General features: G+C 41.9%; 1 protein-coding gene and 1 long non-coding RNA gene across 2 annotated transcripts in view; both read left to right on the forward strand.

The window, feature by feature from the left end:
• RCOR1 (REST corepressor 1) overlaps window positions 1–26682 on the forward strand; it is a 118732-nt gene that overhangs the window by 15919 nt on the left and 76131 nt on the right. The window lies entirely within an intron of this gene.
• LOC122706249 lies at window positions 2535–7059 on the forward strand. The gene is made up of 2 exons (XR_006344352.1): window positions 2535–5461; window positions 6573–7059. It is a non-coding gene; the product is annotated as an uncharacterized LOC122706249 (long non-coding RNA).

A 26682-nucleotide genomic window follows, 5' to 3' on the forward strand; every position in this document is an offset into this window, starting at 1 on the left:
TTTGTGACCCCATGGACTGCAGCCCACCAGGTTGACTGAAAAATCCTATGGACAGAGGAGCCATCTTGCTGGGATGTAATAAAATGAGTATTTGTAACAAAATTGGTATTTCCTTTTGAAGCCCTTCTTATAGAATTTTTATTGTTTCCTAGTCATTTTCAGCTTGATGTCTTTTAGATTTTGAACATCTGCCGCTTTCACATGCCATGCATTGATACTCCTGAACTGAATTAGGGTTTGTATAACTGATGAACTCTCATTCTGAGGCCTTGCTGGCGTTCTGCTTATGTGGCAACAGGTCAGTTTCCATGGCATTGCCATTTTGTACAGCGTTGTTGGTGGCGGTTGGGGGTGGGCATGCAGGCCCTTACCTGCTAATGCAGGGTCTAAACTGGAATAACTGAGCTTTTATTTAGTTTTGCATTTTAAGTTTCTAGATCATTTAAAAGTAAGAGTTTTATTGCTGTAAAAAAGTTTTAAAATCACACTTTCTGTCTTATGTGAACAAGTAGCAGTAGCAAAGTGAAAGTGTTAATACCAATGATTTGAAGTGTAAGTTCTAGAAAGTTTGGTGCAGATGAGACAGGCTAATGATCATTAGGCAGTCTGAAAACATGCAGCTTTAGCCTCAGTTGGACACATTCACTGGTGGACTGTGTTTAATTGTGAAGGAAAAAAAAAAAACAATTTAAGAACATGTATGAAATTGAAATTATGCTCTGGAAAAAGCAGGATGAGATGTAATTAGGTGTTTTTTAGTTTTAGCTTTCCAGGAACATAATTCCCCTCTGACATGTGTATTGTCTAGCTTTTTACCCATTGTACTTTTGTACTATTTTAAGGAGCTCGTGTGAAAAAATGATGGACTGCTTTTACTTCTGGTGGTCTGAAAACACTAATTTTTCTCTCTGTTACAGGATTTTACACTTGCATAGTTTTCCTAAACATTGATGAGTTGCTTTTTTGCTTATGGAGAATTTGAACATGTAGAAAACAATAGAAATATTACTGAGTCCTGTATTGTCTGGCAGCCATCTTTAGCCAAATAAATAAAAACACTTTTTTTTTTTTTGGCTAAAGTTTAGTAAATTTGCTTTTTCACATTATAGAAAATGAAGTTGTGTGTTAGACACTAGGATAATTCCTAGATGCAGTAGTCATAAAATGCCTCGACTGGGGTGTGGTGAGTGCTGTGTAATATAGGTGTGCCTGTCTTCTAGGGGCGGGAGGGGGGTGGTGGTTGAAATGAGTGTGGAGGGGAAGGCTTTCCCCAGGTGATTGTGAGGTCGGTCTGGAAGGGTAGATGAAGGGGAGCTCTCCAGGGCTGAGAGATGTGATGTTTTTGAGGAAGTTTGATCTGACTGAGGCTGGGGGAGGTAATCAGGAAAATGGTGGAAGGAGAGACTGTAGAGATAGGCATATGACAGATCACTGAGGCTGTGTGTGCTAAGCTGAGGAGCTTATTTAATTTTTAAATAATAGCTTTACTAAGATATAATTGACATCCATAAAGTTTACTCTCTTAAAGTGTACAGTTTGGCAGTTTTCAGTGTATTTAGAGTTGTGCAACCATTACCACTGTCTGTTTTTGTTTTCATCACCTCCAAAGAAACCCTGTACTTATTAGTAGTCATTCCCGATTTGGAATTTATTTTAAATGTCATTTAAATGTTTTTATTTTATTTTATTATTTGTTTTTGGTTGCATCGTGTGGCTTGTAAGATCTTAGTTCCCCAGCCAAAGATTGAACCTGGGCCATGACAATGAGACCTTGGAGTCCTAATCACTAGGCTACCAAGAAACTACCTCTTTTATTTTACTTATAGTTGGTTTACAATATTGTGTTAGTTTTGCATGTACAGCATAGTGATTCAGTGTTTTTGCACATTATACTCCATTGTAAGTTGTTATAAGATAATGGATATAGCTCCCTGAGCTGTGCTGTGAGCTCTTGTTGTCTCTTTGTTTTGTATGTAGTATTTTGCGTCCGTTAATTCCACACCCTGACTTGTCCCCCCTCTGCTCTGTCCCCTTTGGTAACCGTGAGTTTGTTTTCTGTATCTGTGAGTCTGTTTCTGTTTTGCATATACATTCATTTATTTTATTTTTCAGATTCCATGTGTAAGCAGTATAATACAGTTTGTCTCATTTATTTCACTAAGCATAGTATTATTCTAGGTCTATCCACATTGCCACAAATGACAATATTTCATTCTTTTTTTTATGACTCATATTCTTGTGTATGTGTGTGTATCACATCTTCTTAATCATATTGTCTGTTGATGGGCACTTGAATTACTTTCATGTGTTGGCTGTTGTACCAAAATAGTGCTTCTGTGAACATTGGTGTGCATTTTTTTTTTTTCTATTTATCTTTTTGAATTAATGTTTTTGGTTTTTGTTTTGGATATATACTCAGAAGTGGAATTGCTGGATCACATGATAGTTTTATTTTTAGTTTTTTAAGGACCCTCCCTACTGTTCTCCATAGTGGCTGTACCAATTTACATTCTCAACAGCAATGTACCAGGGTTCCCTTTTCTCTTCATCTTCTCCAACATTTGTTATTTGTAGACTTTTTGGTGATGGTCATTCTGACTGGTGTGAGGAGTTACCTCACTGTGGTTCTGATTTGCGTTTCTTTAATAATTGGTGATGTTAAGCCTCTTTTCGTGTGTGTGTTGGCCGTCTGTATTTCTTCTTTGGAAAAATGTCTGTTCAGGTCTTCTGCCCATTTTTTGATTGGGTTGTTTGGGTTTTGGGTCTTTTTGGTATTGAGTTTTATGAGCTGTTTGTATATTTTGGACATTAGCCCCTTGTTGGTTGCATCATTTGCAAGTTATTTTCTCACATTGTATAGGTTGTCCTTTTGTGTTTTTCAGTGGTTCCCTTTGCTGTGCAAAATTAAATGAGTTTTAATAACCATTTAAGACTTATTTCTCTTAAAAATAACCCTCCTAACGTTTGTGTTATGGAGGCAGTAGTGTAATATTTTTGTGAAATAATACTGTGTCACAGGTGTTGACCATGTGTGGGTTTTTTTTTTTTCTTTTTTTTTTAAGTTCATGGTTCACATACTGTTGAAGACCATGTGTGTTTTTAAAAATTCATTTCGTAACTTCTTTTTCTAAAAAATGTTTTATTTATTTATTTATGGCAGTGTTGGGTCTTAGCTGCCATATGCAGGCTTCATTGTGGTGCTCAGGCCGGTCTAGTTGCGATATGGGGACTTAGTAGTTGTGCTGGGCTGGCGGGCTTAGTTGCCCTGAGGCATGTGGAGTCTTAGTTCCCTGGCCAGGGATGGAACCCACTTCCCCTGCCTTGGAAGGTAGATTCTTAACCACTGGACCACCAGTGAAGTTCAAAGACTAGAGAACTTGAAGCCACAGAGTGCTGTGAATGTAATTGCAGTTTGGAAAGATCATTGGTTATTGTGATGAGGAGAGCTTGTGGGAATGAATTAATGGAAGGTAGGGAAGACCACTTATTCAGAAACTCGTAAATGAGCATGTACTACGTGCCAGACATTGCTGGCACTGTGAACAGACTGCACACCCGGCCCTCCTGGAGTTAAGTGGTGAGGGGATGCTGTGAGGGTGGCTGGGAGACGAGGATGTGCTGGCAAGCTCTTAAGCGGTTACGGTAGACAGACTGGAACGATGGATTTAACATGCGGCACAGGGGGACGGCAGCTCCTGGGGTCTTGGCCAAAGTGACTTGCTGATTGGTGGTACCATTCTGGCAATAGAGGATGTAGCCATTTTGAGGTTGAGATACCCGCACATGAGTCAGGCAACATTTATGGGGAATTTTCATGGACGGTCCTCCCATGTCTCCTCTAATTTGGGTCTACCTTGTCTGTCTTCCTGTTGAACCTTGGATTTATGTCTGTTATAGCACTTCTGTCTCTTTAGGTAATTACTGACTTTCCTGTTGCCTTCTCCTTGCCCATTGAGGGTGGGACCTGCCTGTATCATTTTCCGGTCCCTGCTTGCAGGCCGTCCCTGCCAGCCTGGAGAAGAGATAGCTCCTCTTGGCCTCTACTGCTGCTGTCCTCCTGTACACCATCATCTGTAACTTGAATTACTGAGGTTGCCTTCCAGTAAGTCTGCTTCCACATGCTAAAGTGTAAGTCAGCATGTTTCTCTACTGCCCAGAACCTCACAGTGGCCTTAGGAGACCTATTTAGTCTGGTTCTTGTGTTACTACTGTAACTTTTATCTTCTTTGTGTCTTTCGAATCTTTGCTTAAATATTACCTTCTCAATAAGGCCTATCTTGACCTACCTGCTATCCATCTGTAAGTATGCTGTCTCTAAAATACAGACAGCCTAGCTTCATACTGTATTCTGTCAGCTCTGTGATATCCTGTGACAGTAAAATGATGAGTGGCTGCCGGAGGTTAGAGTAGGAGGAGGAATGATGAGGCAGAGCAGATTCTTAGGGCAGAGAAAAACCACTGTCTGTCTGATGCATAGTAATGGGTACCTGCTGTTACACGTTTGTGCAGACTCAAGAGTGTCCGGCCGAGAAGTGAGCCCTGGTATGTGCTGGGCTTTGTGTGATTATGATGTGTCAGGACAGGTCTGTCAGTTGTGACAGATGTCCCGCTCCGGTGGGGTGGATAGTGGGAGGAGCTGTCATGGACGGGGGCAGAGAGTACGTGGGAAATCTCTGTGTCCTTCTCTCAGTCTTGCTGTCAACCTGGAACTGCTCTAAAATAATTGTCTTTAAATGTAAAAGACAACAACAACAGCATCAGCAAGTATATAACCACAGATAGCGCAATTAAGTAAAAATAATGTTTGTTCCTTCGTGTGATTAAATCTCCAGTCAGCTCTTTTTAAACAGTTGTTTAGACCAGCATTCAAACATGATGCACATGTTGCATTAAAAAAAATAGCTTTATTGAGGTATAATTGACACTCAGTAAACTGTCATTTTTGAAGTGTACAGTTTGATTAGTTTTGACATAGGTACACACCTGTGAAATTATTACCACAATCAAGAGACTGAATATGTTCATCACCCCACACCCAGGTTTCCTCATTCCTCCTTGTGATTCCTGCTGGTTGCCCGTCCTTCCCCAAGCAGTCACTCATCTGCTTCCTGTTACTGTAGGTTAGTTTGCATTTTCTTCTGTTTTATATAAATGGAAGCTTAACTTCTGTACTATCTTGACATCTGGCTTCCTCCAACATAATTATTTTGAGACTCATCTACCTTGTTGCATGTATCATTTGATTAATTTTTATTGGTCAGTCGTATTACCTTGTATGGATACACCAGAATTTTTTTATTCACTCACCTCTTGATGGACATTTGAGTTATTTCCATCTTTTGGCTGTGACAAATATTAGTTTGAATAGTATGTGTCATTTAGAAATTCCAGAATGATAGAGTAATACTTAACAATATATCTTCCCCCTTATATGTATTTTATTAAAAGAAATTATAGGTAGGTGGTGATGACCTTGGCTTTCCAGATGGTGCAGTGGTAAAGAATCTGCCTGCCAGTGTAGGAGATGTAGGTTTGATACATGGTTCGGGAAGATCCCCTGGAGTAGGAATGGCAACCCACTCCAGTATTCTTGCCTGGAAGATCCCATGGACAGAGGAGCCTGGCGGGCTACAATTCATGGGGTCACAAAGAGTCGGACACGACTGAGCACGCATGAATAATACTTGTGTACAAGTCTGTGTGTGAACATGTATTTCCTTTTCTTGTGGTAAATGTTCAGGAATGAAATCATATAGTAGTTGTATACCTAAGTTTTTAAGAAACTGCAAACTTCCCCAAAGTGGGTTTATCCAATACAAGTTTGCATTCTTACCAGCAGTGTATGAGAGTTCCAGTTGTTGCACAACCTTTCTAACATGTGGGATGGTCAGTCATTTTAATTTTAGACATTCTAATGTGTAAGTAGTGGTATCGTATTGTGGTTTTAGCTTACATTTGCCTACTGACAGATGATATTGAACATTTAAAAATAAGTGTATTTGCCATCTCTGTAGCTACCTGAAACAGTTTACTTCACTCTCCTGGCTCCATGGCACGGAAGCTCTCAGAACAGGAAGCTGGGACAGCAGTAGGGCTCACCTTTTTTGTTTCCCATCTTTGAGGTATCACTGATGTGCACTGTCTGGAAGACCATTGTTTCATGTTTGTTTGGATTTTTCAAGGAGAGGGGGTAATTCTGGTCTCTGCTACTCCCATGTTGGCCAAAAGCACACACATGAATTTTAATATCTAGATTCCCCTTTTCTTTTTGATTTCTCTCATAATTTAATTATAGAAAACCACTAGATTGTCTGGCTGAGTTTTCCTCATTCCAGGTTTTCTCATTGCATCCCTGTGCTTTTTTAAAAACATATTCCTTTGTCCTTTCTGTAACGTGTGTGTGCGTGCTCAGTCGTGTCCGATTCTTTTGCGACCCTGTGGACTGTATGTAGCCCACCAGGCTCCTCTGTCCATGGGATTTTCCAGGCAAGACTACTGGGATGTGTTGCCATTTCCTTCTCCAGGGGATCTTCCTGACCCAGGAATTGAACCCTAGTATCTTGCATTGGCAGGTGGTTCTTTACCGCTGAGCCACCTGGGAAACTCTTATCCTGGTATACTGTTTGTTATTTTCATCACACTTACTAACATAAATGTATACATTTGTTTAATATCTGTTGTAAAATTTAAACTCCATAAAGACACAGGTCTTTGTTTACTGCTGTATCCCCAGAGTCTAGAACATTGTTGAGCACCTAGTTGGCATAGAATACAAATCTTTTGAATTAAAAAAAATGAATGCAGTACAAAGGCGCAGAAGGGGTGAACTGTCCTTACCCTCATTCCTTTGATAGAAAAGTAACATTTTCTTTTGTGAGGATAATTGTGTTTAACAACCCTGTTAAAGACAGTGTAAAGTCTTCTGGGTCTTGGGCAGTTAGGAACTCCCCAGGTAGATTTGGGGGAGGGCTGTGTAACCAGATCTGCTTCTTCCTCTGAGACTAACCCTCAGAGATAGTAGCTGCCAGAGATTTATTGGCCCTTTAAAATCCCAGGTCAGAGTCCCAGCCCTTTTCAGGAGATCGAGAAAGCGTTCCTGTGCTCAGAGTGAGATGGCTACCCTGACAACCTCAAGGCTTCAACAGAAGTTCAGAGGAAGCCCCAGAACTTCAGGTGTTCCTGGCGGATCCTCACCCCACCATCCCCTCCCTCGGTGCTCCTAGCGTCTCTGTCACGCTCTGCCATTGGTATTGATCTTATTATGTGCTTTTTCCCTTAGTAATCAGTCACCAGGAAGGCCAGGGTTCCTAGGGCATTCTGCCGTTCTGCGGGCTCTCTAAGACTGTGTGTTCTTTTTGATCGCATCTCGCACCCCCGACCTTCTCTGGACACTTCTATATCCAGCCTTAAACTCAGGGAGCAGCAGCAGAACCCCCGACCCTCAGCTCTTTTGTGACGCCCCTCACCTTGTTCTCACTGCAGCTTGGTTTCCTGGTGACGCCGTTCCCCCTGCAGCCCTCTCACGTGGACCTTGCTTCCCCCTCCATTCCTCCTGTCGCTGCACCTGGAGGTGGGATGTCTTCCTTGTTCTGTGTTACCACTTCTGTACCATTTTTTTTTCTTCCATAAAACACCACAGTGAATGTGATGTCAAAGATTATACCACTCACTACTGCTTTTTGCTGCCTCTCCCAAGACTGCTGTGGAGGACCCAACCCCAAAGGACGGAGTGTCTCTCCTTCCTCTCGTCATGCTTCACTCCTTCCCTCTCCTAATGCGTCTTGCCTCATCAGTATAATTATGCCAGTTTCTTTTCGTTAGTGTTTGCATAGTGACTTTTTTCATCTTTGTGCTGTCAGTCTTTCTTTCTTCTTATGTTTTAGGTATGTCTACACACATTTTTATCCGAATCTTAAAAGCAAATCTTTGCTTTTACCTTGGACATTGAGTACTGTTCACAGTTTCTTTTAAGTATTTGCTCATATGCTGCTGCTGCTGCTGCTAGGTCGCTTCAGTTGTGCCCGACTCTGTGCAGGCCCATAGATGGCACCAGGCTCCCCCGTCCCTGGGATTCTCAGGCAAGAACACTGGAGTGGGTTGCCATTTCCTTCTCCAATGCATGAAAGTGAAAAGTGAAAGTGAAGCCGCTCAGTCGTGTCCGACTCTTAGCGACCCCATGGACTGCAGCCCACCAGGCTCCTCCGTCCATGGGATTTTCCAGGCAAGAGCACTGGAGTGGGGTGCCATTGCCTTCTCCGATTTGCTCATATATCTGTAGTTAAATCTACTGATTCAAAGCTTTCTGTTTATTTGATCCACTTGTTCTCTTTCTTGTTCCTTTGATCTTCTTTTGCATTTTGTGTTTATTATTATTCTACTCTCTGCCTAGCTTGGTAGTTACATGCTCTTTCTCAGAATACTATTCTCTTAATGGTTACCCGAGAGGTTTAATTTTGGATTCCAAATATTTTTATTGTGGTAAAATAAACGTAATAGAAAATTTACCATCTTTAATCATTTTTAAGTGCACAGTTCAGGATATTCAATACATTCATGATGTTGTGCAACCATCACCACCATCAATCTCCAGAATGCTTTTCATCTTGTAAAACTGAGACTCAACCCATTCAATACACTCCATTCCCTCCTCCCCGCAACCCTTAGCAACCACCACTCTACTTTCTGTCTCTCTGAAATTTGACTACCCTAGGGACCTCATATAAATGGAATCATACCGTTTTTGGTTGTTTTGTGTGTGTGCGAGAGAGACTGGTTTCTTCATTTGGCATAATGTCCTCAAGATTCATTCATGTTGTCATATATGTCAGAATCTCCTTCTTTTTTAATGATATTTAAAGAACCATGTTGCCAGATACAAGGTGTTTGGTTGATGGGTCTTTCCTTTTAGCACTCTGAGTATACTGACCTGCTGTCTTCTGGCCTCCAGAGTCTCTGATGAGAAATCTGCCTGTGATCTTACTGAGAATCCTTGGGATGTGATGCGTCATTTCTCTCTCTTGAGAATCTCTCTTTGTCTTTGACTTTCAAAAGTTTGACTGTTTCCCCATCCCTATCCCCACTCCCACCTCCCTCTCCACCCGATCCCTCTGGGTCTTCGCAGTGCACCAGCCCTGAGCACTTGTCTCATGCATCCAACCTGGGCTGGTGATCTGTTTCACCCTAGATAATATACATGTTTCAGTGCTGTTCTATCCGTGGCTGATTCATGTCAATGTATGGCAAAACCCACTACAATATTGTAAAGTAATTAGCCTCCAACTAATAAAAATAAATGGGGAAAAAAAAAGTGTGTTTCTGCTGTATAGCAGAGTAATTCAGTTATGTATACTTTTTTTATATTCTTTTCCTTTATGATTTATCACAGGATATTGAGTATAGTTCCCTGTGTTGTACAGTACAACCTTGTTATTCATCTGTCCTGTATATAATGGTTTGCATCTTCTAACCCCAAACTCCCTATCCATCCAACTGCCGCGTCTCTCCCCCTTGGCAGCCGCAGGTCTGTTCTCCATGTCTGTGAGTCTATTTTTGTTGTGTAGACACGTTCATTTGTGTCATATTTTAGATTCTGCATGTAAGTGATATCATGCAGTATGCGTCTTGCTCCTTCGGACTTTGCTTGGTAAGATGATACTAGTTGTACCCATGTTGCTGCACGTGGCGTTGTTTCATTCTTCTTTATGGCTGAGTAATACTCCATTTATATATATACTACATCTTTATCCATTCATTTGTTGATGGACGTGTGTTTCCATGTCTTGGCTATTGCAAATAGTGCTACTATGAACATAGGGATGCAGGTATAAAAGCTGAAGTTGAAATTAACACAGTGTACCTTCCAAGTCTTTTTCTAGAAGTTGCAAGCCTTCAGTAGACCCCAGAGTTTCATGGTAGTTACATCACCCGGTTCTGCCAGTGCAGTTGTGGTCTAGTTGGGGAGACAGATTTCTTGTGCTTCTTATTCCACCATCTTCCCAGAATCTTCTCCCCTAGCGATTACAGTTTTTACATGCTTGATTTATCAATCTGGTGTAAACTAAGTGCTTTTACCCTCTTGAAGGACCCCTTCAGTTATCCCTTTCTGCTCCCTGTCTGCCTTGGTGGTTTTATATTTTAAGTCTTACATGTTTGAATTCCTGTGAGAAACAGTTTTCTTACACAGTTATTTCATTTGGATTTATTCACATGTTTACCCTTTTCGTTGCCCTTTGTTTCTTTGTGTCTTGTAATTTTCTATCTGGGTTTCTTTTTCTTCTGCTTGCAGAATATCCTATGATATTTCTTTTAGGGTATGCGTGCTAGTGATGAATCTATCTGAAAATGTTTTTATTTCAGGTTTATCATGAAAGGTTTTTTTTACTGGGTTTCTTTGAGCACTTTAGAAGTATTTCACTGTGTTTTGTCTTCTTTTTTAGTAAAGTAGTATAATTGTAACCTGCCGTGTTTTTTTTTTAGGTGACTTAAGTTTTTTTCTCTTTGTTTCAGCTATTTTATTATGATGTTCCTAGATATGAATTTTTTTTTTTTAAATTTGCTCAGAATTCTTAGGCTTCTGTGGCTTGCTGTCTTTCATTGATTTTAGAAACTTCTCAGTTATTGTTTAGTTACTGCTTCTCTTCCATTCTGCTCTTCCTTTTTGGAATTTCAGTTTCATATATGTTCTGTATCCCTGTCTCTTAGCCTCTGGTCCATGTTCTTCAAATTTTAATATCTTTGGGCTTCATTTGACATATTTTAGTCTAACTTGTCTTTCTCTGTCTGCTTTTAAATCCATCCATTGAGTTCTTGGTTTCAGTTGTATAGTCTTTTTAATTTTAGACCTTCCATTTGGTTCTTTTTTTTTTTTTTTTAATAGTTCCTAGTTCTCTGCTAAAATAGTATATTTTGTTTTTTATCTCCTGGAACATTGTAAGTATAGTTACTTTAAAATCTGGTAACTCTTAATATGTGGAATGCTTGTGGATCTGCTTCTATTTTATGTATTTTCTGTCTTTTGTTCATGTTGTGTTTTTTCCTCATATGCCTGGTCATTTTTTTATTGCATGTTTTATATCAAACTTGCAATTTGCAAAATTGATTATAAAAGAAATCTGAGGCCCAGGATAATGTCTTATTTACAGGAGCACCCTGGAATCACCTTAATCCAGTTTCAGAGGAGCCAGTTGAAGTGATTCAGAGCTAAGCTGCAATCCCTTTGAAGGTCTGTTTTCCTCAGTTTCATCCTTAACTCCTGGAGTCTCGCCTGCTGGAGTGTCCGCCAGGAAATGGGCGTTTACTCACCTCTGTCTTTCTCTCCTCTCCCGGTGCAGTGCGTGCAGTCTGGTGTCTTTGCCCTAGCTCCATAAGCCTGTCAGATGCATTACCCAGTCTCTCAATGGTCCCCTGTGAAATTGGCAAACAACCTTGGGGGAAAAGTGACCTCAGTGGCTGGACTTCCCTCCCTAAGCCTGTCTCTCCTGCATTCTGACCTTACCTTGTCAGTTGTCTTGTTGCTTTAAGCGCATGTTTTAAATATTTTGCTCAGTTTCTCATAACTGTCCTCAGTGGGTGGGGTCTGCGTTACTAGTCTGTCCCTAGAACAGGAGTAGCTTCCACCCTTCTGTCACTGAGCACAGTCCAGTGTCTGTGGTCCTCTGTGGTTTCAGTGTCCCTGACCTCAGAGCCGCTGCGAGTGGCTGGGCAGTGGTTACACTACACTTACCCTGGTCCTGAAGCACCTCAGCTGCTTAGTTCCTTGACCCCTCTTCGGGTCTCCTGTTCTCTGACCTTCCCTCTCTTTCCATTCCCTTGGATTATCATCATCTGAAACTCCTCTGTCATTTTAGTATCAAACTTAGCAGTCTGACTGTTCCTTCTTGATCTTTTTAGCTCATATCTTCCAACATCCCATCTCTTAGAGACTTCACCTCCATCATATCATGACTTTCAGTTCATTGATCCTGCCACCTTTCCTTGAGCATTGTCATGGTTTTGTACACTTAGGTTCCGCAGTTGGTTATAATACATCCTTTACTCCTATTCGCTTGTGCTCTTCTGGTTTCATCTATAATCTTGGCTAAGCCACAACCTGTGTCTTAGCCTGGATTTACCAGAAAAGAGAGCATAAGACAAAGCTTATATGCTAATACTTCATGTGAAGTTAGAGTAAGAGGGAAAAAAGAAAGTGAGGCAGAGAAAGAGAGAAAGCATATACGAAAAGGTGTGTTACCAAGCTGGCCACTGGTTCACAAGAACCTTAGCTGGTTGCTCGGCAATGCTGAAAGTCCCCAGAGAACCAGAGCACCTCTGAGAACACTCCCGGGGGCGGGGTGTGGGGAGGACCATGGAGACATGCCTTGGCTCCTTCCGGTCTCCTGTATCTTAATGGTCAGAGTTGCTTCCCAGGGTCTAAAGTATTCTGGGCATTTGGGTTTGTCTCTTGGCTTCCTCAAGTACCTGCTGGAAAAGCAGCTGAATTTGGGTGTTGGAGCTGGTGTGGCTTTGCTACAGTGGACAGAACAAAGCCCACCAAAGCCCAACCCTCACCCCTGGGGGAGGTGGGGACAGCTGGGGTGTTGGGTGTGGGATGGGGGGCTCTGTGAGCATGTGAAGCTTGCGAGCCTTGGCAGCCTGGTAGGGCAGCTGGAGCTGGGAGGTGGGGTCTGGGGGAGGGGCACAGCTGCGTCTGTCATGGCCTGTTTAATCCAGCCTCTTGCTTATCCTTTGCTTGTGTCTGCACAGCTGAAGAGTGGCTGAGAAAGCCTAGTGACTAGTCTGACTTTAGAATCATGGTCACCAAACTCAAGCAGGCCAATTCTTGGTTACATTCTGTTTTCCTCTAGTTACTCTCCTGAACAGTATTTAAATATCTCACTTTAAACCTTCCAGTTCTTCCTTCCCCATCCTTCCTCTATTTCACTGGGAAAGAAACTGAAACAATTGGAAGGAAACGTCCACAGGCTCCCATGGGCATATGTGCCCCTCCCACTTGTGTGCCTGGCCCTCTGCCTCGTCTTGTGAGAGTGTTTATGCTCCTGGTCGAGACCACCACCTCTTCACGTGCACTTGACCTTCCTACTCGAAGACTCACTCCAGTTATTCTTCTTTATATAATGCTATCAGGTTTTTCTTCTCTATTGTACCATTCTCAGTAGCCTATAAAACACTGTTATTTCTCCCCTTTTTAAAAATTCCTCTTGTAGTTAATTGTCTATATTCTCTTCTTTCCTATCCTTTTATTTGTTCTTGAACACATTCCGTTTAGGCCCCATTCCTCTAAAATTGCTCATAACATCACTAATGACTTCCATGTTGCTAGATCCAGTGGTCAGCTTGCAGTCCTCATGTTATTTGACCTGTCTACCCCCAAGAGACCCTGTAGATTACTCCTTTTTAAAGTTTGGTCAGGCAGGGTTCTCCAAAGACACAGAATGAATAGGAGAACCATCTTTGTCCATGTCTATATGGCTTATTACAAGGAATTGGCTCATGTGACTCTGGTGGCTGAGAAGTTCCAAGATATGTCCTCAGCATGCTAGAGACCCAGGAGAGATGACGGTGTGTGTTCTAGCCCAAGTTCAGAGGCCTGAGAACCAGCTCAAGTTGTCAGGTTGGAGAGGTTTCCTCTTACTCAGTGTTTTTGTTCAATTCAGGCCTTCAACTGATGGGTTGCAGGCCACTCAGATTATGAAGGGCAGTCTTCATAATAGGTAGGCTTTATTCAGCCTACCGATTCAAGTGTTAACATCATTGGGGAAGCACACCCTCCCTGACGAGCCACAGTCATGTGTGACCAGTATCTGGGCACCCTCTGGCCTGGCTCATCTTCTCGGGACATCTAGAGCAGGATGCCTGGTAGTCCCTCTGAGATCTGGTCCCTGTCGCCCCTGACCTCAGCTCCAGCTTTGCTCCACCCCGGTCACAGATGCCTGCTTGCTGTTTCCTGACCACTGTCAGAGACGTACCTGCCTTAGGGTCTCTGCATTCACTTTGATTTTTGTTCTTCTGCCTCCCCTCAACCCTTAATCCATGAGCCACAGCTCATGGCCTTATTTCTTCCCCGCTGCACTGAGATACCACATTCTCACTGAAGTTTTTCCAGGGTCAGTCTGTCTTAAGCGTTTCAGCTGCTTCCTGTTCCCTTTCCTCGCTTTATTTTTTTCTTATTGACTCTCGTTAATCAGACATACTTCCTAATTTATTTTGTTTATTGTCTGACTCCCTCAGCTAGAAGGGTGAGCTTTGTGAGGTGAGAGCTTTTTAGTCTAGTTGCTTTTCATACCCCAGTTTCTGGGACAGTGCCTGGTGCAAATTTGTCTCTCCTTAGCAACTTTCTTTTTGTTTAAAGACAGAAACTCTTCCCAGGGAGTTTACAAAATACAGGTATCTAGCTTGAGTTCTCAACAGTGAATACCTTTATTGGCTTGTAGGTGCCTTTTGTATATGTCTTTTTTAGATATGTCTTTAGTAGTCTAACTGTGAAAGAGCTGATATTATTCTGAAGGCGCATTACCAGCTTTCTCACCTTTGTTTCTAGCTCTGTGTGTGTGTGTGCATGTGTGTGTAAGAACCAACACTGCTGAAGCGCTTTACAGACATGATCTTATTTAATCCTTTAAAAAATCCTGCAACACAAGTTGTATCATCCTTGTTGTACAGATGGTGAAACTGAGATTTAGAGAGCTTAAACAGCTTGCCCAAAGGTCTCAGTTGGTGAGTGGCAGAACCCAACTTGGAGTACTTTGATTTTGATCCTGTCTTCTTGACGACTAGTAGAGATGTCATCTTGTTTTGTGGCATGCAGGAATTTAGAAATCTTGGGCAGGCTATTTGTTGCATTTCAGCCATCATGGTGATAAATATTCAAGGTGTTTGAGATTCCACTGGAAGTCAGGAATCCTCTCTAACGTCAGTGGAGCAGTAACTGAACCTCAAGTCTTTCTCAGCTTTAGCCTTCCCAGATCTTCTCGGGCCCGTCTACCTGTTATGTTAGGTTTCTGGATCTCAGGTTCATACCTTGTCCAGATTAGACGGCAAGTGGTGACTGCCATTGCAGAAGATCCTGCCCTTTCTGGCTCAGGTTATCAAATCAGCTCCACCTGCCTCTGGAGTATTCCATGAGGAATTACAGAACAGTGTGACAAACCACTCACACCTCTAAGCTATAGATAACAATGCTTATTTTGTGGTCTTGCTGAGCCTGGATAGCTGTCCTGTTGGGCTTACTTGGGGCGTCTCATGTGGTTGCTGTCTGGGAGTAGCCGGGGTTGGTGTCATCTGGTGGCTTCACTGAGGAGCTGGGACCCCTGGACTGTGTTCTCCTCCATGCAGCCGCAGGGCCTGGACTTGGGACAGTGAGATTTCTTACGCAGTGCCTCAGGGCTCCCCATAGCAAGCATTCCAAGAAGGAGGAAGCAGAAATTGCCAGTTCTTTTTATAAAAAACATAAGCTTTTACTTTATTTTGTTTTTTGACCACACTGTGTGGCATGTGGCATCCTACCTAGTTCCCTGACCCAGGATCGAACCTGGGCCCCCTGCATTGGGAGTGTGGAGCCTTAGCTACTGGACCACCAGGGAAGTCCCAGAAATCGCTAATCTTTTTAACCTGTAGGTCCAAAACTGGCACATCGTCAGTCCTGTCACATGTGCTTGCTTAACATGGGTCATGGACCAGCCCAGATGAGTTGTGAGTTCACTACACGAGGCGTGGAGCGGGTTCGTTGTTAGTAGACTAGTCCAAACTACTGAGAGTGAACCACGGCCTGTTAAAGATCGTGTTGAACTGGTGGATATAAACTGAAGCTGGCTAGGCCCCGCCCGCACATGGAATCATCGTAGTCGTGCCTGCGCCCGGAGGAGGCAGGAGCTGGGGCACCTTCAGCCTGGTGACGCTCTCACTCACTGAGACGTGTGACCATGTGAAGTTCGGGCCTCATGGTCTAAGTGGAACATGACTTTTAAATAACAAGCCAGCAACTTTGTTTGGGTGCTCAGTGAGTGAGTATAGGAGTTACTTATTTTGACAGTGAAGACTTCACGCTTCCTGAGATGACTTTGCTTTTTGGCCTCCAGTGGGGAGTTTTCTTGAGGTATTTTTCAAGATTGATTTTGACTGTGTGCCCTTTTCACATTACATGATAACTTGGAACCTCATCCTTTCATAAGATAGAGCTTCATTCTGCAGTTAATCAGAGAATCTCAGAAGGTCTGTTTGCTCTGAAACTCCCTCTCACCTGGTAGGAAGTTGTTACTGATGCCCACAGGACAGAGGGTGCACCCGCAGCTCCTGTATGGTCTGGGGCCAGGTGGAATCCAGAAAGCTGTGTGGGGTGGAGTTCTTTTTTCTCTGTACTTTGAGGGAACGTCAGTTTGCAATCCAAAATGGAACTTGTGCTCAGTAGAATATTTCTTCTGTAAAAGAAAATTCTAAAATTAAAAATCTTGTTTTTCTGTATAATAGAAGGTAGACTTCTGAGGTGTGACCTTTAAGATCCCATTTTGATATGAAGCACCTCCAGAGTGTCTTGCACCGACATGCTTGTGCACCCACACATAGCTGTGCTTGCAGAGTGTGGGCTGAGGGCCGTTCTGTCTTCCCTGAAGTTCACTGGGGAGGGACGGACTTCCTGAGGAGGGCTCTCTGATGCCCTGTGCTATCTTGCCCCAGCTGGTGACGGGGGCGTGTCAGTGAAAATTCTAGGCTTGAATGCAGTGTAATAGCCTCTTTATTAGCCCTGACTGTAGTGTAAAAACCAGAACAAAACCAGCCTCTCCAAACCGGGTTTCTGCAGATTTGAGTAATTGGGAAACCTCTTTTTCGCTCAGCAAGTTGAAAAGTGGACTGTGGTCAAGTGAAGCGCTCTGCTTTCTGCCACTGGGGGCAGAGGGTTTCAGGTAGTATACACCAAATGTTTTGGTATTTATGACTCTTCCACAGTGTGTTTCTAGTTACATTTTTAATGATGAGGCAGCTCTGACACTAGTTGTGTTTGTAGTAAGGGTCAAGGCTAAGTTTATATATTGCCGTTTGTCTATTGTCTACTTGCAGGAAGGGGAGAAAGGTAACTGGGATGACTAGTGAACTTTGATGTGCTTGACAGACTCGTGTATGTTGAGATTCAGGGGAAATGTTAGCTAGTTTGTTCACTTTTCAGATGAGTTTGGCGTCATCGTTGTTTAGTTGCTCAGTCATGTCAGACTCTTTGTGACCCCGTGGGCTATAGCCCGCCAGGGTCCTCTGTCCATGGGATTTCCCGGGCAAGAATACCACAGCGGATTGTTGCCATTTCCTTTTCCAGGGGATGTTCCTGGATCAGGGATCAGGGATCCACATCTCCTACATTGGCAGGTGGATTCTTTACCACTGAGCCGCCAGGGAAATCCTGAGTTTGGGATAGGTAATGTTAATTTTTAAAATTGTTAAGTAATTATGTAGGGAGAGGATTATCATTTATAGAACACCCTTTAGATGTACATTTATAGCAGTCTTGTGAAGAACTCTGGCCTTTTACCCAGAGGGAACTAAGACTGACTCACCCAGTGTTACATAGTTAGTCATCTGTCAAGCTTGGATTGAGCTCAGGTTTGTTTGACTTAAAAATTCTCATGGATCACCCCTTCCGCTCTCCCACCCCCCACCTTGGTAACTTACACAAAGATCCTTCCCATCTAGACCCGGTCTGTACTGTGTCTTCCACTGGCTATGGAGACCCACAGTCCAGAGCAGAGGGGCACCACCTGGCTACATTGCCCTGCGTTTCCACACGCCTGTTTCTCACGCTGTTGTGGACATGCTGACCACACAGGGTGTTTTACCTGGGACCTAGGAACCCTCTGAAGTGGTGTGCAAAATGTTGTGCTTTTTTTGTGGAAAATGTCAGCATTGATAACTTTCATTAAATTCTCAATGGTTTCTGACTCAAATAAAAGAAAAAAAACCAACCCCGAATAGTAATGCTTTGTGCCATTAGTATTGTCTTGGCATTATTATTAAATGAATTAATGTACATAAAGTGCTTAGTACCTGACAAGAAGTAAGCTCATTATTAGTGTTGTTATGACATTAATAGTTTTCTATGTGTATGGTCTTCAAAACTTTTAATAATTGGATAACAGTACATGAAATAGAATATTATCAGACATACATACCCTCTCTTTATTGTTGGTAATATTCAGGTTTAATTTCAATATTCAGTTTTAATTTTTTTTTCTTATAAGCAATTTGAGATGAATCTCCATATATGTAAAACAGTTCCCTGTATTTTGGATTTTTTTCTGTGGCTTCCCCAAAACGAAATTACTAGGTCACCATGTATGAACATTTTGAAGATCTTTAGATATATTGCCAGGCTATGTTCCAGAAGGCACATACTAGTGCATGGCAGCAGTAAGTTGCAGTCTGTTTTGCTGTATATATTTTTGCTTGCACTAGACAAATAGATTAATAAACAAGAGTGCCTTGTTTAATAAAAATGTTTGCGGCTTCCAGAGGTAAACATTTTCTCTGTACTCTTTTGAATTGTCTCTACATCCTTTTATCATTGAATCATTTTTTATGATTTTCTTATCAATGTGATATATTAGCAGTTATCTGTTGCAAATATGTGTTCTCAGATTGCTTGCCTTTTAGATGTTTAGATACAATTTTTTTTAAAGTAAAATCTGTGGCTTTTTTTTTTTTTTTTGCATGTGCTGCTATTGTTTTTAATTTCTAAGTCCTCCTTCTCTGTCCCATATCTCTAGTTTTTCTCATGCCAACTTTAAAATTTTCCTCCATATAAATTTCTAAAATCTCCTATATATAGAATTACTGAAGCAATATATATTTATTAGACTGTGTATACACACATATATAGAAATTAGCTATAAAGGCAGCTATTTTTCTTTATAATGATTGTGTAGTGTTTGTGTGGATTTAATCATAATTTGACTTCCCTGGTGGCTCAAATGGTAAAGAGTCTGCCTGCAGTGCGGGAGACCTGGGTTCAATCCCTGGGTCGAGAAGATCCCCTGGAGAAGGAAATGGCAACCCATTCCAATATTCTTGCGTGGAGAATCCTATGGACGGAGGAGCCTTGCAGGCTACAGTCTGTGGGGTCGCAAAGGGTCAGACACAACTGAGTGACTTCACTTCACTTCAATCATAATTTAACCCTATTGATAAACATATTCTTGTTTCTAGTATTTTCTGTTACATGTTCTGCATGATTGTCTTGCTATATGCAATCTCTGCTCACTTAGGTTCACTCTGTACAGTAGGTACCCAGGTGGCTCAGTGGTGAAGCATCTGCCTGCCTCACAGGAGATGCAGGTTCAATCCCTGGGTTGGGAGGATCCCCTGGAGAAGGAAATGGCAACCCCTTCCAGCATTCTTGCCTGGGAAATCCCATGGACAGAAGAGCCTAGCCGGCTACAGTTCATGGAGTTGCAGAGTCAGACAGGACTGAGAGACTAACACAACAGTGAAATTCTAGAAATGAAACAATTGGATACAAATTTAGATAGAAAACTACGAAATTGCCTTCTGCAGAGGCTGTTCTCATTCCCTGTAGATTTTGAAAGTGTCCTTATTTTAAGAATGATTTTCAGTCTTTTTATATAAGTATACATATATTTATGGATCATTTGTTTTTTCTTTCTATGTACTACTTGTGACCATTGCCCATTTTATTTTCTTACTCATTTATGAGGACTGTTTGTATATTAAAGGAACTAGCCTTTTGATATATATTCATTGATTTATAACAGCACTGGCTCTTGATTGCTGTGCCCAGGCTTTCTCTAGTTGCGGTGAGCAGGGACTACTCTTTGTTATAGTGTATGGGCTTCTCATTTCAGTGGCTTCTCTTGTGGAGAACAGACTCTAGACACCTGGGCTTAGTAGTTGTGATGCATGGGCTTAGTTGCTCCACGGCATGTGGGATCTTCCCAGATCAGGGATCAAAGTCGTGTCCTCTGCATTGGCAGGCAGATTCTTAACTGCTAGACTACCAGGGAAGCCCTTGATACCAGTTTTGTAAATGTTTTTATTTTGATGATGTAAGGAGTTTAACTCTTAAAAAGTTTAAAAAATTTTTTGAAGTTTTAGATTTTATGTAGACAAATTTGTCATTTTATTTATGACTTCTAGGATTTTTTAGTTTTTGGTCAGATTGCTAGGAGAAAGATGGTTTAAAGAAAAGTCTTTGCCTTTTCTGTGTTAGAAGTTTTACAATTTGGGAAAAAGTTACTTGATCAAAGTACATTGTTATGAGGGAGCATTTCTTTATTTTCTCTAGTTGTAGTGTATTTAAATTTAGTTTTTTATAGTTTTTATAGTGTTTAAAAACTGGAAATAAACATCCAAATTTAAAGTAATTGTCTTCACAATTTGTAATAGGTACTTCTTTTACTTCAAATATCAGTACTTAAAAATATATATTAGTTTAAAAAACCAATAAAAACATTTAACTTTCCTCAGATTATAGATTTAACGCATCGAATGGGTTTCCACCTTGTGTCCAAGCCAATTTGACAAATTTGCTACATCAGAAAGAGCTATGGGAACCAACCCTGGGAATATACAGATAGGCCAAGGTCAGTATCAGCTCTGATATGGACGTTGTTACTGAATTCTTATTAACAGCTTTTTTCAGAAACACTGATTGGGGGTCAGTTTAAGGAGGGAGATTCTAGCAGAAGGATGTTTGGACTTGTGGGTAATGGAGAGGTGAATTTTCATGGGGAGGGTACTGGACATTACTCCTACCTTTGGAGTATTGTTTTCTGTTCCAGTTTTCAATATGAATCTCTTGGGGTTCTTTTCCTGATTGTGTACAGCTGCCGCTGTACTGTTCATGCCTGTATCCATGGGAACATGAGTAGGGTGACATAAGTTTATAACTTGTTGCTAGGCAGATCTAGCTTGAAATGTAATAAAATTTCCTCATTAAGAAGTGTTTGGATGTTTTACCTTCTGTGGGGGAAGGTAACTAAACAGAATAGTTTGGAATTAAAACTGTGAAATTGTATAAGCCTTTTATAGTGGAAAGAACTGGTCATGTTTTTAATTAGTTGAATGTTTGAAATTGAAGAGAATAAGATAACTCTGTGCTGCAAGCTTGGCCTTTTAGGTTTAAAAGGTTAGTATTCAGCTGTGTAGGGACTAGATGTGGACCTCTAAATCTATCTCAGGACACATGTCCAATTCCAGAATGACGACAGGTACTCTAGGTCGTCCTTCCCAGACTTGGCAGACTCACGAAGGAGGCCTTGTGGAGCGTCAGATCCCTGTCTCTTATTTTGGTTGAAATTTCATTTTTTTAATTAAAATCTTTTAATAGGTGATGTGTCATTGGTGTAAAACAGCTAAATTTGAAAAAGGTACAGAATGAAATATAATTGGTTTCTTACCTTTTTCCTCTTGAGTCACACAGTTACCCAGAGACCACCATACTTATTAGCCTCTTGTCTGATTATAATTTAAAGAATATATTTGAGTAATTCAGCAATAATAGATGATATTTATGCATTCTGTATGCCAGCCACTGTGATCAGTGCATTGCAGGACAACCTAGGAAGTGGTTTCTACTCACTGTTTTACAGATTGGGAAGCCTTCTCTAAGGCTTCAAGAAGTTAAATAACTTGCACAAGGTTTCATATTTCTTCCCCACCAGATTAATCCATGTTTTATTTCTGCTCTGTCCTCCTGTGTCTAGTACAGTGACTGTGGGGTTGGGGTAGTGTGTCAAGTGTAGCATGAAAGCTGGTTTTACACAGGTGGTTGTATCCTCATCTGTTAGCTTTGAACTTGTGTAGCTGTGACTCACTTCTCTTTGTAGAGAAGTCACACTGAGGATTGGCGCAGCATTGCGTCTGAATATTCATGTAAGGAATATTATATTTCTGGATCTCATGTGGGAACATTTGGGAGAACCTCCCTTGTGATTGGATAAGTTCAGTATTTGGCGATGAGGGTATTAACATAGGCATTGAGGTAATTGTGACTCCATTCCTTGTGGGTGTGTTTGGTTTTTACCCCCTTTTCTCCTGCCTCAGCTGTATCTTGGCCCATGTCCTTTTAGTTTCATGATGTAAGAGAAGGAATAAGTGGGACTAGGAGTCCTCTAGAAGGAGTAAAGTGTTTGTTAAATGCCAATATTAGCAAGTGCCTGTGATTTTGAAAATCTATGTTTAGTGTAAATGTGTGTGTTGTGCCTCCAATTTTTGACCTTTGAACTGTAGAAAATAAAATTTTAGGGCTTGGGTAAGACTATAGAGATTATTTGGCAAGAGGAAAATGAGAAACAATTCAATTCCATAGGTAATTGTTGAATTACTTTCTTTGTTAAGTGAGGATAATATTTATCTCATAGGGTTGGTATGAGGATTAAGAGATAATCCTTACGAAAGTCTTTGGCTGATTATTTAATGATAATACTAATCGTTAAATTCACTGAACACTTTGTATATGCTAGCATAATATGAGCAGAGAAGTATTCTGAGACATCATAGGAAGGCCTGGGTGGAGTGTACAAGGGAGTTAGGAAGGCCATTTGAAAGATTTTATAGTGAGAATGAAGGCTGAACTAAGATCAGCTCTGAGAGAATGTGAACAAAGCGTATAGGGCAGACGGGTAGGGAGGTAAAAAGACTTGAGTTTTGATGCCTTGAGTAATGGGATACTGGAAAGAGTAGGGCAGTCTGGAGATGTCACTAGTGTTGTGGAAACTGAAAATAGGCTAATGTAAAGTAACTACCTTGGCAGAACTGAGGAGGCTGAGCCAGAGGGAGGGAGAGGTGGTGTGAGGCCCTAGGAAGCAAGAAGGTTGCTGCTGCAGCGCCTCCCAAAGGCCCGGGGGTGCCGGGGGGGGCGGGCAGGTGGACGTGCCAGCTGTCTGCAGGGCCTCGTGTGGCCTGGGCCGGGCTCAGCTGCAGGGCTGACCGGAAGTCTGGCTCCACTCCTGTCACCCAGCAGTTACCGCGTCCCTCTCCCAGCAGAGGGCCAGTTTACTCCTAGTGGAGTGTGAGCCCCAGGGACGCTGGAGGGGAGGGATGGAGGGAGGGTGCCTAGACCAGAGAGGGTGGGGGTGCAGAGGTTGTGTGAAGTTTCCGTGTTGAATGGTGAGAACCTCAGGACACCCCAGCATTCTTGCAGCCTGGTTATACCCTCCGGGCAGCAGATGAGAAGATTCTTCTTTGAGAGAAAACTGGCCCAGATATAAAGGCCTACAACCTCCAACAACTGTTGGCCTGCATCCCAGTCACTGTTTGCATTACTGTTGTCATGGCTATTGCCTGAAAACAACAACTGTTATTTTACTATCTCACACAGTTTCTGCCGGTCAGGGTTTAGGAAGGGCTCACGTGGGCAGGTTTGGCTTGTGTTTCTCTTCAGGTTGTGGTCACATAGTGGCTGCACACAGATCAGCAGAGCCACTGAAGCAGCGTGGACTGGCCCGGCAACTCCTTTCCTGGGTCTCAGCATGGGCATGTGCCAGGAGAGCCAAGGGAAAGTCGTATCACCCTTGTGCCCTGCCTCAGGGGCCCCACAGGCCTTGGTTCTGCCCTAGTCTCCTGTCTGTCCAGCCTCAGAGGGAGGCAGCATAGAATCCACCTCTTGATAGAATCTGAATCAAAGTCTGATTCTGAGGAGAATGTGTAGGAGGATGTTGTGGCCACTTTTTGAAAAGATGATTTACCACAATTTACCTTTTGATTGTAAGATGTTCCCGTTGTTGATGTTCAGTCACTAAATCGTGTTCAACTTGTTGCAACCCCATGGACTGCAGCACACTGGCCTCCTCTGTCCTTCACTGTCTCTTGGGTTTTGCTCAGATTCATTTCCATTGAGTTGGTGATGCCATCCAACCATCTCATTCTCTGTCACCCACTTCTCCTCCTACCTCCAATCTTTCCCAGCATCAGGGTCTTTTCCAGTGAGTCAGCTCTTCACATCAGGTGATGAGAGTACTGGAGCTTCACCTTCAGCATCAGTCCCTCCAGTGAACACCCAGGACTGACCTCCCTTAGGATGGACTGGTTGGGTCTCCTTGCAGTCCAAGGGACTCTGAAGAGTCTTCTCCAACACCACAGTTCAAAAGCATCAGTTCTTCAGCTCCTAGTCCTTTATGGTCCAACTCTCACATCTGTGCATGGCTACTGGAAAAACCATAGCTTTGACTATATGGACCTTTATCTGTATAGTCAAAGATGTTCCTACTACATGCAAATTACATTCATACCCTCCCCCAGCACCCTTTTCCAGTTGTGACATCAGATCCTGTCCCCTAAATCAGGCCAGCTGTGGCCAGATGTGTTTCCTCAGGTGTAGTTCTGGATCTGGACACATGTGAACTTAAGAGCCAAGTAATCTCCTGTTTTCTGCACATGGGGGTAAGGCTTAGGATAGCTGCTGTAGGCACACCTGTTCAGAAAAGGAGAAAACAGGCACAGCAGTCACTGGTCCGAAGTGTTTCTGAAATCCAGGAGGGCACAGCTGCCGGTGCTGCGTCAGGACTCAGTTCTCTCACCTGGGAGTGATTCTTCAAGGCTCTTGGCTCTACTCTGAGTGTTTTGTTTTGCCTTCTTAGTTATCCTTTACCATTAGTAGTGTCTAGGTTTTAAATATTAGGTTAAAATACATGTGAAATTTACCATCTTAACTATTTTTTCTTGTGGCTCAGCTGGTAAAGAATCCACCTGCAATGTGGGAGACCTGGGTTCGATCCCTGGGTTGGGACAATCCCCTGGAGAAGGGAAAGGCTACCCACTCCAGTATTCTGGCCTGGAGAATTCCATGGACTGTATAGTCCACGGGGTTGCAAAGAGTCGGACACGACTGAGCAACTTTCACTTCTCTTCAGCCATTTTTATTGAAGTATAGTTGATTCACAGTTTATGATGTCATACCCGTCCCTGCTGTACAGCGCAGCGCCTCAGTTTACACAGGCACGTTCCCTTTAACATTCCTCTCTCCGCTGTGCTTCATCCCTGGAGATTGGCTGTAGTTCCCTGTGCTCTTCACGAGGACCTCATTGTTCCATCTTAACCACTTTTAAGTGAACAGTGCAATGATATTGAATACCTTCATAATGTTGTACAGCCCTCAGCAAAAATCCACCTCCAGAATGCATTTCATTTTGTAAAATTGAAGCTCGGTATCCATTAAACACTTAACTTCTCATTTCCACAACCCACCTCCCCCCGGCCCCTGGCAGTCACCGTTTTACTTTCTGTCTCTGTAACTTGTAACTCCTCTGAGTGCCTCATGTAAGTGGACTCGTGCAGTGCTTGTGTTTTTGTAACTGGCCTGTTTCTGTTAGCATGATGTCCTCAAGGTTCCTCCATGCTGTAGCCTGAGTCAGCATTTCCTTCCAGTTTTAGGCTGAATAATACTCCGTTGTATGGATGTGCCATATTTTGCTTGTGTATTCTTCTGTGGATGGACACTTGGGTTTTAGCTGTTGTGACTAATGCTGCTATGACATAGGTGTACAAATATCGCATAGACCCAGCTTTCAATTCTTTTCAATATATACCTAGAAGTGGAATTACTGGCTCATATGGTAATTTAATTTTTTTTTAGGAACTGCCTTGCTGTTTTCCACATTGACTATACCATTTTACATTCCCAGCACCACGTAAAAGTTCAGATTTCTCCACATCCTCACTAATGCTTGTTATTTTCCTTTTTTTTTTTTTGTAGTAGCCATCCTAATGGGTATTATTTTGTTTGTATTTACCTAATGATTAGTGATACTGAGCATCTTTTAATGTGCTTCTTAACCATTGGTGTATATTCTTTGGAGAAATGTCTGTTGAAGTACTCTGCCCATTTTTAAAATCTCTTGTTGATACTGTTGAGTTTTACAAGTTCTCTGTATATTCTGGTTATTAATCTCTTATTAGATCTATGATTTGCAATTTTTTTTTTTTTTCAAGAAGTCGCTGGTTTTTAGAGAGGGGTAGATTGGGAGTTTGCAATTGACGTCTATTCTGGATTGACTACTATATTTAAAATACATAACCAACAAGGACTTGCTGTGTAGCACAGGGAACTCTGCTCATTACTCTAATAACCTGAATAGGAAAAAATTTGAAAAAGAACAGATACATGTATATGTATAACTGGATCGCTTTGCTGTGCCCCTGAAACTATCGTAACATTGTTAATCAACTATGCTCCAATATAAAGTAAAAAAAAAAAAGGAATGGCTGGTTTTTATAGCTGAGTGAAGTTTTCTTAGCCTGCTTCATGCTTATAATATATATATATATTTTTATGCTTATAATATTTTGAAAAGAAAAAAGGCCTTCGTTCTGTATTATTTTTGTCTCAGTCCAAACTGGTACAATTCCTTAAAAATTTGTGTAGGTTTTCTGTGTGTCAATTTATTAATCCACTCCAGTTAGACAAAAGCCACATTTCTGATGGGTCCTTCACTTCCTCTGGCTCCTTGTGTGTCTGCTGTGGGACAGCCACTCCTACCTAACAGTCTGAGCAGCTCCACTGCTTCAGTGGAGAGGCTCTTTAGAAGCAGCCTTTAATGTTTTTAGAAGACCCTTGGTTTGTTTTGAAATGCCAATTTGGAACCTTCTTGGATCTTTCTGAGGTATTTAAAAGTTTTTCAACCATAGCCTGGATTTGATTTCTCTCCCATAGCCATTTCTCATTTTGACTTATTAATTAATTAATTTATC

The sequence above is a fragment of the Cervus elaphus genome, chromosome 13 (assembly GCF_910594005.1).
Source record: "Cervus elaphus chromosome 13, mCerEla1.1, whole genome shotgun sequence".
NCBI classification, from domain to species: Eukaryota; Metazoa; Chordata; class Mammalia; order Artiodactyla; family Cervidae; genus Cervus; species Cervus elaphus.